The following is an 11,630-nucleotide window of genomic DNA, read 5'->3' on the forward strand; positions in this document are numbered from 1 at the left end:
TGCGCAAAAGTATTAAATAGGCTACTCTATCATAAGAGTAAGCACAACTACAAGCCAAGTATACTTAAACTTTCTATACAAGGCCAGAATACTTCTTAAGTATATCTCGATCAAAAGATAAAGTACAAGTATAGGCCAAATATAGTTAGACTTTTCTGTATACTTGTCAGTATAAACCATGTATACTTAAGTATAATTTTGTTAAGTATATCTCTGATTAGTACATGAAAAGTCAACTGAAAGCATACTTTCTTATTTTTAGTTTAAAAGAAGTATACTAATGTGGAATAGCTTAGAGTAAATAGTACACAAGTGGAACTGAAACTGATCTCATACTGTTATATACCACACAGAAACAGATAAACATTTGCCTGATTTTATTGACAATTCATAAGGTGAGAGTATTGTAGCACATTTAATTATTATCATATCAGGCCACAGGCACTGAAGTTTACAGTCTTCCTACCCAGGTGAAAAAGTATATTAAAAATATATTTGTAGCATACAAAGGTTATTAAAAATATACTTGTACTTTTTGTGCTTAATTTGTAGTATATTTAATATATACTTTTAGAAAGTGTACTTTAAAATATATGTGATTAAATTCATCTTTAATATACTAAAATTAAACATACTAATTATGCAATAATTAAAGTTGTACTTTATTGTACTTATTAGAAGTGTACTTCATTGTAAGTCTAATGTAAATTGTTCTAAAGTATACTTTTAAAAAGTATACTTTATTTCAATGCACTTGCACTTGTAGCAGATTAATATTCTTCTTAAAAGTGTACTTATTTTTGTGTCATTTGTAATGTACGGTTAATATACTTTATTAAAGTACACTTAATTTGCACTTCTTTGGAAGCAAACTTAAGTACACTTAATAAAAGTGTACTTCACTGTAAGTCTATTTTAAATTGTTCTAAAGTATACTTTTACAAAGTATACTTTATTTCAAAGCACTTATAGTAGGAGATTAGTGTTCTTATTAAAAGTGTACTTATTTTTGAGTCATTTGTAATGTACGGTTAATATACTTTATTAAAGTGCACTTAATTTGCACTTCTTTGGAAGTGAACTTAAGTAGACTTATTAAAAGTGTACTTCACTGTAAGTCTATTTTAAACTGTTAAAAAGTATACTTTTACAAAGTATACTTTATTTCAAAGCACTTATAGTAGTAGATTAGTATTTTTATTAAAAGCATACTTATTTGTAATATGTAGTTAGTATACTTTATTAAAGTGCCCTTAAATTTAACATCATTGGAAGTGAACTTAGGCACACTTATTAAAAATGTACTTTAATAGATAACTGGGAATTAAATGAAAACAAACCACTGTTAGAACTATTTAATATACATTTTCTGAAGAAGTACGGCTTAAAACAAACTCAACTTCATTTGCACTTTTTTAAGTGTACCTAAATTAATTTCCAATTAAGTGAAACTAAAGTGCACTTTAATAAACAATACTAACTGTGTATTACAAAAGACTTGAAATCAGTATGCTTTTTGTATGAATACTAATAAACTACTATAAGTACTTTGAAATAAAATACACTTAGTAAAAGCATATTTTAAAACAGACTTACATTAATGCACAAATACTTGATTGTCAGAAAGATATAAGTTTATTTAGTCTATGGAAAAAACACATTGTTACAGTACATTATAGTCAATCTGAGCAGGGATTTTTAAAAAATATTGTTTGGAAAGCAAGGCGCCTAATTCAAATAGCAACGTTTGCATCTTTGCCGTCCAATCAGCGCACTGCGCTCAGCTCCGCCTCCTTGAGCTCCACCATTCACGGCGCTTCATTCTGGTCACGTTGCTGTTGAATGACATTGACCAGCTAAAGTCTCCGTCGTGAAGCGAAGCAAGCACAAGCCTACTTCTGATTCACAGTAAGTACATTCAATGTTTTTATTTTCTGATTGAATGGTCATACATTTTATATTTCCATTCGTCACACCGGCTAATTTTATGATTTCGTTGGCGAGTCATTACGTGATTCAGCAACTTCAGTCATCGTAGCTAGCCAGATAACCAACGTTAACGTTAGCTAACGTCAGTCTTACAGCCACTGTAACTGTAAGTTAACCTATTATTACTGCTCTTGGTAGCGGCAGCGTTACGCCTGTGTGTATGTGCTTCAGTAGCACAGTGTAATATTACATGATGAAGAGGAGCAGTGCGTGTGTGTGTAGAGTCTTTGTCTGTGCAGACATTAGCAGAGTAGAGGAAGAGGTTAGCCGTGTGTGTACAGTTCAGTATGTGGCCAAATAAACGCACAAGCTTCTCCAGACCACGTAACGTCTCTCCTATTGTTTTACCAACTGCTGTCTGGCAGCGAAGTGAAGTGAAGGGTGTTAGCCCTGAAGCTAACCGGCTTCAGCGCAGGAGGAAAACGGACTTCCCTGCGTCCAGTCTGGGACCGTAGGTCAACACGTGTTTACATGTTCACATTCAGTGTTCAGTTGTTTTGCTTAGTACACTTGTACAGTCTACTGGTTTAGCCTACATGTTAACCGGTCGTCTAGCTGCTTAGTTTATGATTTCGATTTAAACTACTTCCAAGAAATAACGGACCTTATCAGCCAACCTGAAGCTTAGTATGAAAGCTGTTCATGTCTGCAGATACAGTATAGACATGTCAGTACAGTATCTGAATGCAAAAACAACAAGATAACGTGACCTCTATTGATCCTACACCAGTAACTTGTAATAGCAGCTCAAGAGTCAAAAGTAGAGGAAAAGATTGATTAATTGATAAATAAAATCAAAATAAATAAATGTATACATCATATACGCCTCTCACTGACCACAGTTGGATAATTGCACAGAAGTGAGCACATCTTTGTAATATAAAGATAAAATGCTGTGTAGCATTAATCAAAAAATATAGCCTGTAAATATGGTAATTGCACAGAGATTGGAATTTCACAGGACCTACACACTTGTTCAGCACACTATGTCTCTGCTGTGATTCATAGTTGTAACCACTGTTATTATTTCCATGTTGTCTTCAGATGAGCACTAAACCAAAGAGCCACAAAGCAATAGGAGTAGGGGAGATGGATGGTGAGACTGAGGACATTCGCCAGCTCTGGGGTTTGGCCTGCTGGAGGAGGCAACAGACCAGCCCCGAGGCAGCGCAAATGACATGATCTCTCCCAGAAGGTAAAGTACAGCAAAATATCCACCTATTACTCATGACCATGCATATCACTAGATGAGAAAAAGTCATTCTGATGGTGCAGATTGTATTAATCTGACCATTGACTGTACACTGAGTGTCTCACTCCAGGCTGAATACAATTCTGATTGTTTCAGATTGAGAAACGCCCCATGCAGGCCCGTGGACAGACCACCCTCTTTAGAGGGTTCATGGCCTCTAGTTGTGGATTTCACACTGTTAAGGTGAGCTTTAGAAAAATTGCACATGTCTGTTTACATTGCTGTTATGCTGTTGCTGTTACAGCACATGTCATAATACTGTTGTTTTAGCAGCCTGCCACTCAGTCTCCTGCTGATGTCCAGCCTGTGGACTCAGTCTCAGCCCTTGATGCAACTGATAATGAAGCCCAGCAGTTTTTCCTGCGCCCCCTCCAAGTTAAGCTATGGTGAATATTGTTGCGGTAGTTAGTATGGTTTTTTGGTACATACATTTTGAGTTTAAACAAACTGTGTCAATGTTTCACATGTAAAAGTTTCAAAAGTCAGTTTAATGTTCATCCCTGTCATTACTAGCTTGTCTGCGGTGCACAGCTAGCAGGGTAGTGCTAGCACAGCTATTGTTTCTTTTTATTTTTTCCTTTTATTATTGTTTTTTAGTTAACTTGTTAAAGAGTATGACTAAAAAGAATTCTCTGGGGTCAGATGATCCAAATTTGAATAAAAATGTTACGATGAAGAGAAACTGTTTGAAAATGTTGTTTAAGATGTTGTTAAAGATGTACTTAAATGTACTTTATTATGCACATTTTCCCTGTAATGCCGTGCATGTTAAAAATAAACTTTTTGTCTACCTCAAGTATGTTCTAATTATTTTTTATGTTTACTTAAAAGTAATTTGAAATTCAAATTAATTATAAAAAAATATATACTTTCTGTGTACTGTTGAAGTGTACTTTAATGAAATACATCTAGTATACTTAATGCACACATAATTAGTGTACTCACAGTATATTATTTTCGATGTGCTAACAATGTACTTAGTATACTAATGATATATCATGAGTGCTACTTTAGACATACTAAAGTACAACTTTGTCTACTTATCTGTACTATTTTGAGACACCATTAAGATGAACTATAATATACTTAAGTACAACTTTTTAATTTGTATGTAATTTTTGTAAATATATTTAAAATGCAATGGCAACACATTATGATTAAATTAGAAATACATTTCCAGTATATTCTAAATGTATTAATAGTAATCTGAAGTGGATTAAAGTATACGTTAAATCGAACTAAAGAACATTATAAATAAGTACAGTATTAGTAGAGAAAAGTGTACTTAAGTATATTTAATTTGATCTTAATGGTGTCTCAAAATAGTACAGTCAAGTACACTAAGTTGTATTTTAGTATATCTTAAGTAGCAATAATGAAATATCATTAGTATACTAAGAATGTTTTTAGTACTCGAAAATAACACACTTTGAGTACAATAATTTTGTGCTTATGAAGTACACTAAGTGTGCTTAAATTTAGTATGTTAAAGTATACTTTTTTTTCCGCCTGGGTAACCTAAGCATGAAAGTACTCTTTACATTTCATGTATTCTTTACATAAAGACCTGCTAAATTAGTACCTAAACACAACTAAAACACAGCAAAGTTTGGTACATGCACAATATGCAGGACTTTGATGTGCACACTTTTGTAAGTCATTAAATACAATGTACCATCATTCAAGCATACAGCACTGTATCTTTTCTTTACAGACCTGCCAACCTTGAAGAAATTTTATGAGTACAAATGAAATTTAAGTTTGATTTATGTAAAGTAAAGCTAAATGCCACAAGCTTATTATAGATGTAGCTATGGACTAATGGCTTTTTATTTGTATTTATTTTAACTCTTACGTTGTTGTTGTTGTTGTTGTTGTTCATAAAGAATTGCTTCGAGGAATAAAATACTTCAGACCACCACCAGTAAAAGCTTCCATAGTTTTAACTGGCGCTACACTATTTGCAATACACACACAGTAACTTTGACGAGTGGTTAACAACACCGTCGGGTAAACTCAACGTCTTAATTTTACCTTTTCAATGCTGTTTGCATTGGCTGAGAACTATAGGGACGCAGGCGATTAGCAGTGACAGCAAGCGGGCAAAGAGGGATCGGTTATTCGGCCACCCTGGCTTGCTTGAGGCACTGGATTGAATTGAACGTGCGAAGCATTTGGCTCGGAGGGGCAGGTGGGTGAGGGTGTTAAAATGCCTATAAGTTCACTTGCAGTTAGGGCTGCCACAAACGATTATTTTGATAGTCGACTAATCACCGACTATTTTTTCGATTAGTCGACTAATCGGATCATACGTAAATTGAATGTATAACATACAGTTTATCGCACCAGCATGCAGCTGCTCTTATATAACAATCATTAGCTTTCAGCTTGAAGTGTTTAAGGTATATGCTAACTACTAGTGACATAGGCCTTAATAAACTCTCCCATGACATTCTCATGCACCTGTACATCAGAAACAATAGGAGTGATAGGTACAGTAGGATATGCAATAATTAACTACTGCATACATCTTGACAGCTCTACTTTACACTGTTGATTTGTATAATCCCAACAGACATGTCCAGTGATTTTCAGCTCTCTGTGTTTACATGTGTCTGTTCTGATGATACAAGTCAGATCCTGAAATGTGTGTTTCTCTTCTATAAAACACATTCTACATCGCGGAGGCAACGTCTCTCCACTGAGGGCTTTCTTCACCTTTGAAACGGGGCAGAGCTCCGTGGGAAACACCTGCCTGACACAGCAACGTAGGGAACCGTGCACGTCCGCGGCGCACAGCTCCACGGACATGCACGGGGGAAAAAACGGCGCTGCTTTGGGTTGTGAGCGCGCATGTCTCGCGTCTACATTGGAAGCTAATAGGTACTGTAGGCTATTATCAGTATAATCAGAGGCAACCATGAATGAGTTCACCTCAGTTTCACGTGATTGTCACTGTCAGCCTGTTAATTTTACTGACCCGAGCTGAGACGCCCCCCCCCTCCCCAAAACAAAAGTCTTCGGATCTGAACGATTCACACAAGTCACCTACAGTAGTAGCCGTTCAAAATGTCCCCTTCCAGCTGAAAGCCAGCCGAATGGCCTACGTTTTCCAGCCAACTTCCCTCCAAGTCCCCTGCAAATCCCCTTCAAATCCCAGCCGCTGGAGTTGCCCCCCTCTTTCTCATGGGAGTGTTAATGTTTTACTGTAACCCCTCCCATTCATTGAAATACAGGGTTTGACCAGGAGATGGCGCTTCTTTCACAAAATTCTCATCGCCCACAGTCATTCTGATGTTATCTGAATTTCCACTGACCGCCAGAGGCGGCACTTAAAGCACCTCTGGTGGTCAGTCAAAATTCATTAAACCGCAATAACATACATAATCATCATTTGATTTGAGCCATGAAATTATAACAGGCCTATGCGATGGCCAATGTTTTATTCGGAAATGAAAGCTAGTAATACCTCCTGTCAAATAGCCTATTTGATCACAATGTATTCATTGTAAATCTCCATTTAAAGAGGAAAAATTTCAGGTGATGAAAAGAATTTTGGAAGATGTTTGCAGCTGTGCAGGTATTCAGTGCATGCCTTATGACTTAGGCCAGGGAATTAGCATTATCAGTTAGGGATGTTGCTGATGCTCACGTGTTTATCTACTAAACAGGATTTGATGTGTTAGGATGTGTGATGTGTGGTGTGCTGTACTACAAGTTGAAAGTACTGTAACTAGTAAGCAAGCTGAGTTAGCATTATAATTGCTCAACCTTTTGTTTGCACTGAGTGGGCATTTAGTCTCCCATTGTCACACAAATCAGAGAGCCGAAATGCAGCTGGCGGGGGAGGTTATTGGAAGGCTGTGGGCCTGAACTTCAACTGAGCTAGGCTATCTCCTGTTACCATTTCATCAGCAGCCACAGTGTTGGGCAAATTACTCTGGAAAAGTTTTTATAACCCTGTAAGACCCCGGTTGCAAAATTAATAAGTCAAACAATTTCCAAATTTTAAAATGCTGTTAGCTATACAAATGCAAAACGTTGCAGGGGGAGTTTTACCCCAGGTGACATTTTTTTAAAAGGTATTAACTTCATTAGAAAATCTATGGTATAACTAGATCAGGCTCAGAATGGCCTAATTATAGACTCTTAAATTTAAGCTTGAATTGATGTATTTAATGAAAGTATGCTAGATTAATTACTGTGTATGTCATTAGCAATGACCAATGTTGTGTAAAAAAGATACACAAACAATTTCTGAGAGCAAGATTAGTGGAAACTCCAGGGGAAATAAAGACTTACAAACATGGACCAAAACGGCTCCATAATACGCACAAAAATCAAAAATAATTATAGCTGCTTCGCAGCGATGGGTCGGGTCCAGGCTATTTTTTGCAAATTTAGGCAATTTAGAGCAACAAACAGGAGAATAGGAAGACAAGACAGTTGACATCAATGTTCAGTTTGGACCACTTACCACAACTTCTGGAACCAAAGACTGTCATTTATCACTCTGAGCTAATTGGCAAGTGGCAATACAACAGTGGCTTCACAAATTGATTAAGCCATTCACTGTTGTGCAGGCAGATTTGAAACCACTGTGAAAAATTCAGTTATCAAGACAAAAATCTGAAAATACGCATATTGCAGCATGGAGATGTTGGTAATTTAAAAAATGATGGATTTGCTCCATAAGTGAATAACTGGTGTTTAGCTATGTCATTATTGCATTGACTCCAGTTGTTCCCATGAGAGCAGAATTCAAAATGTTCTCAAAAATTCAGTTTTTGAGATAAAATTCTGATATTCTCTCGGTACAAGGACAACAAAGAAATGAAAATAGTTCATTCTTGGTCACATCAAAGTGAAATACTTATTGTCCATCTGATTATCGACCCCTGGTTTAGACTACTGAGAGCAGAGCATTAAAATCACTGCTCCTCCCCGTGGACAAAAGAGGCATTGCAGCTGGTTTTCACTCAGGCTGCTTAGGGGCGGAGCCTCACTGATGACGTCATCGCGGGGGATTGCATTACCCCCATGGACCTGTAGGCTACCAGCCAAGGACCAGTCAAGGACCAGCCAAGGGCCAGCCAAGGTCCCATCATGGAAACAGGGGACATTTTGAGTGGCTACTACTGTAATTGGCCACGAAAAAAGCGAGTTGCGCTTTTCGGCGCGCTGTTTGCATCCCTGAATATAACAACAGTGCATTTTGTGCTCAGTGCTCACAACGAACTGTATTCAACTTTACTACACTCTATATAATCCCAAACTGCACAAGGCTCTTGTTCCTAAGGCTAATGAGTCAAATCGTCATCGCTAATGTTAACGTTTACAGCTATCAATATGAGTAAGTAGTAAGTTAGCTCTCTGTTTACGCTAATGTTAGCAGCTAACTAGCCAGTTAGCTTAACGAGAGGACGGTCCCTCTTCATCGTCGTTGTCAGCAACAACGTGCTTCCTTTTCAGGAGCTCGTGCATGGCACTTGTGCTGCCGTGAAAGGCAAGTTCTGTGTTGCAGATATTGCATCGCACACTTTTCTCTTTTGTTTTCTTAAAATGCTCCCACACTTTTGAGCTCCGTTGCCGCCGGGTAGCCCTGATACCAGAGAGCCCGTCTGGTATAACTTCAGGTGACACCATGGCTGACCCAGATTACCACTACTGCGCATGTGTGTCAAGGACAGAAAGGCAGACGTGGCAGTGGAAGGTGCCGCAGCAGAGAGAGAAAACAAAGTTTAAAAAAAAAAAAAACGACGCGTCGACTATTAAATTAGTTGTCGACGATTTTAATAGTCGATGTAATCGTGACTAGTCGACTAATCGTGGCAGCCCTACTTGCAGTATACTTTCATAAACTTAAAAGTGGACTAGAAGTATATAAATAGTAAACTAGGAGTATACATATAAGTTCACTTGCAGTATACTTCCAAGTATACTTTCATAAACTGAAAAGTGGACTAGAAGTATATAACTACTGAACTAACAGTATACCTATAAGTTCACTTATAGTATAGTTGCAGTACAAAATAATACTTAGACGTAAACAAGTTGTTTACTCAAACTTTACTGCTCTTACACTTCAAGTATACTTGAAAGTATACTTCGATAAACTAACAAGTGGGCCAATTTAGTCCCAAGAAGTATTGAAATAGTACACTTATAAGTATACTATTGGTACATTGATATTGGTATACTTACTAGATAAAGTATACTTGGGAAACATACTTGAACTTTACTTAAGTTTACTTGATAAAATAAATTTGAAGTACACTTCTTTTTCCTAAGCTAACCATGCGTGCTTCAGGTGCTGTAGCCTACTACAGGTGCGCAGCAAGCAAATCAGAAAGAGAGACCGACTGGCGCAAACGGATTACTGAGTGTTGTTTTTGAGAAAAGACTGTTACGGACCCTCTATTGGAAAAAAACTCATAAAGAGGGTGTAGCATTTTCAAAGGGACACTCGGACAAATAAATCAATATATATATACCAAATTTTATTCACAAACCAAAACAAAGTAAAACTACGTACCAACAAAAAAAAGGTCGGAGAACCCAGCCAAAATAAATAAAAAGGCAAAATCGCCGGGCCAGCCACGCAATGGGCCGTTGCACTCAGCTATCCCCTCTAAAATAAACAAAAAGAAGGAAATTATCCTAATCCTAAATTAACCAAAGAAAAAACGAAAAAAACTGGACGGCTGGTGATCTCCAAAGCAAAAACTACAAACAGCTTAGCAAAGAAAAAAAAAACCCCCAACACTAAAAACATGTGGGGGAAAAGTAACAAAGGAGACAAAGTGAAACGAATCTCCTTTCGATGTCAGGTGGGCAGGGACTTCCGCCGTAAGTTCCACTCGCTCCTCCTTATATGCCTTCAGGTTAATCAAGACACACCTGGACAGAACCCAGCCAAAATAAGACACACCTGGACAGGTGTGTCTTCCTGAAAGAAAAATATATACAAACAGAAAAGGAGGGCGCCAGAGCGCACCAGAGAGAGAGAGAGAGAAAGAGAGAGAGGGCGCAACCAGTCGGGCACAAAGATCATCCCCCATAGGCCCGCACATAACACCCCCACCCTAAAATGTTACATAACAGGAAGGCATGAGTGTTATTAACACAAGTTATGAACACCTTGATAACGTGTCAGCCAGGACATTGTCTCTCCCTTTTACATGCCTAACTTCCACATTAAAGGTCTGGAGGAACAAAGACCAGCGCATCAATCTCTGATTAGTGTTTCGCATTTGATTAATGAACACTAAATGGTTGTGGTCAGTGTACACTACAGTAGGCACCCCAGCGAAGCCAACATATACCTCAAAGTGTTTAAGAGCCAGGACGAGGGCCAAAGCCTCTTTTTCAATGGTGGAGTACACCCGTTGATGACAGTTAAACTTCTTGGAGAAGTATGATACGGGATGTTCCACCCCATCATCTCCCTCCTGGAGAAGGACAGCACGGCAACGGTAGCCTGACCAAACTCACACTTGGCAAGGTTGAGCGTGAGGTTTGCGTCACGCAGCCTCTCGAACACTGTGTGTAGCTGCTGTATGTGATCAGCCCAAGATGATGAATAGACCACGATATCGTCTAAATAAGCCTCACAGCCTGACAGACCAGATAAGACTGTGTTCGCCAAACGCTGAAATGTGGCAGGAGAATTACGCACACCGAATGGCATCACCGCGTACTGCAGGAACGTGTCGGGGGTCACGAAGGCAGAGATCTCCTTCGCCCGAGGAGTCAGTGGCACCTGCCAATAGCCCTTTAGCAGGTCAAGCTTCGTAACATAATTGGCAGCACCAACATGGTCAACACAGTCATCTACTCGGGGAAGAGGAAAACAATCTGGCTTCGTGACAGCATTGACTTTGCGAAAGTCCGTGCAGAACCGGTCTGAGCCATCGGATTTACCTGCCAACAGACATGGAGAGCTCCACGAGCTAGAGCTAGGTTCTGCAATACCATTCTCTAGCATGTAGTTTACCTGATTCTGTAAACGGACACGTCTATCGGGACATACACGGTATGCATGTTGTTTTATTGGGGAAGAATCCCCCACATCAATATCGTGCATCAAAACTTGAGTCCGAGTCGGCACGTCAGAAAATAAGGACATATTAGACTCAATTAGCTTAACCACATCATCATGCTGAGACTGCGACAGATGTAGAAAATGTCTATTGAGTTTGGACAGTACTTCGGAGTTATTTAGCCTCCCATACACAGCTGCAGGGGATGGGCCAATATCATCCTCAACCTGCTCAGCCAACCCTGGGGAAACCTGTGCGTCAGTGAGATCAGCACTGGACAGCGACAATACGGCCACCGGCTTATCAATAGTTTCAGCACCGGTCAGCGCCACGAGAGCAGCTCCGTC

General features: G+C 38.7%; 1 long non-coding RNA gene across 1 annotated transcript; it reads left to right on the plus strand.

Moving 5' to 3' along the window:
- Nucleotides 1–1,773: 1,773 nt before the first annotated feature.
- On the plus strand, nt 1,774–3,550 carry LOC311267988. Its single transcript, XR_014623900.1, has 4 exons — nt 1,774–1,908; nt 3,034–3,184; nt 3,338–3,424; nt 3,515–3,550. It is a non-coding gene; the product is annotated as an uncharacterized lncRNA (long non-coding RNA).
- The last annotated feature ends 8,080 nt before the right edge of the window (nt 3,551–11,630 follow it).

The sequence above is a fragment of the Pagrus pagrus genome (genome assembly GCF_965226575.1).
Source record: "Pagrus pagrus genome assembly, chromosome: 13".
Lineage (NCBI taxonomy): Eukaryota > Metazoa > Chordata > Actinopteri > Spariformes > Sparidae > Pagrus > Pagrus pagrus.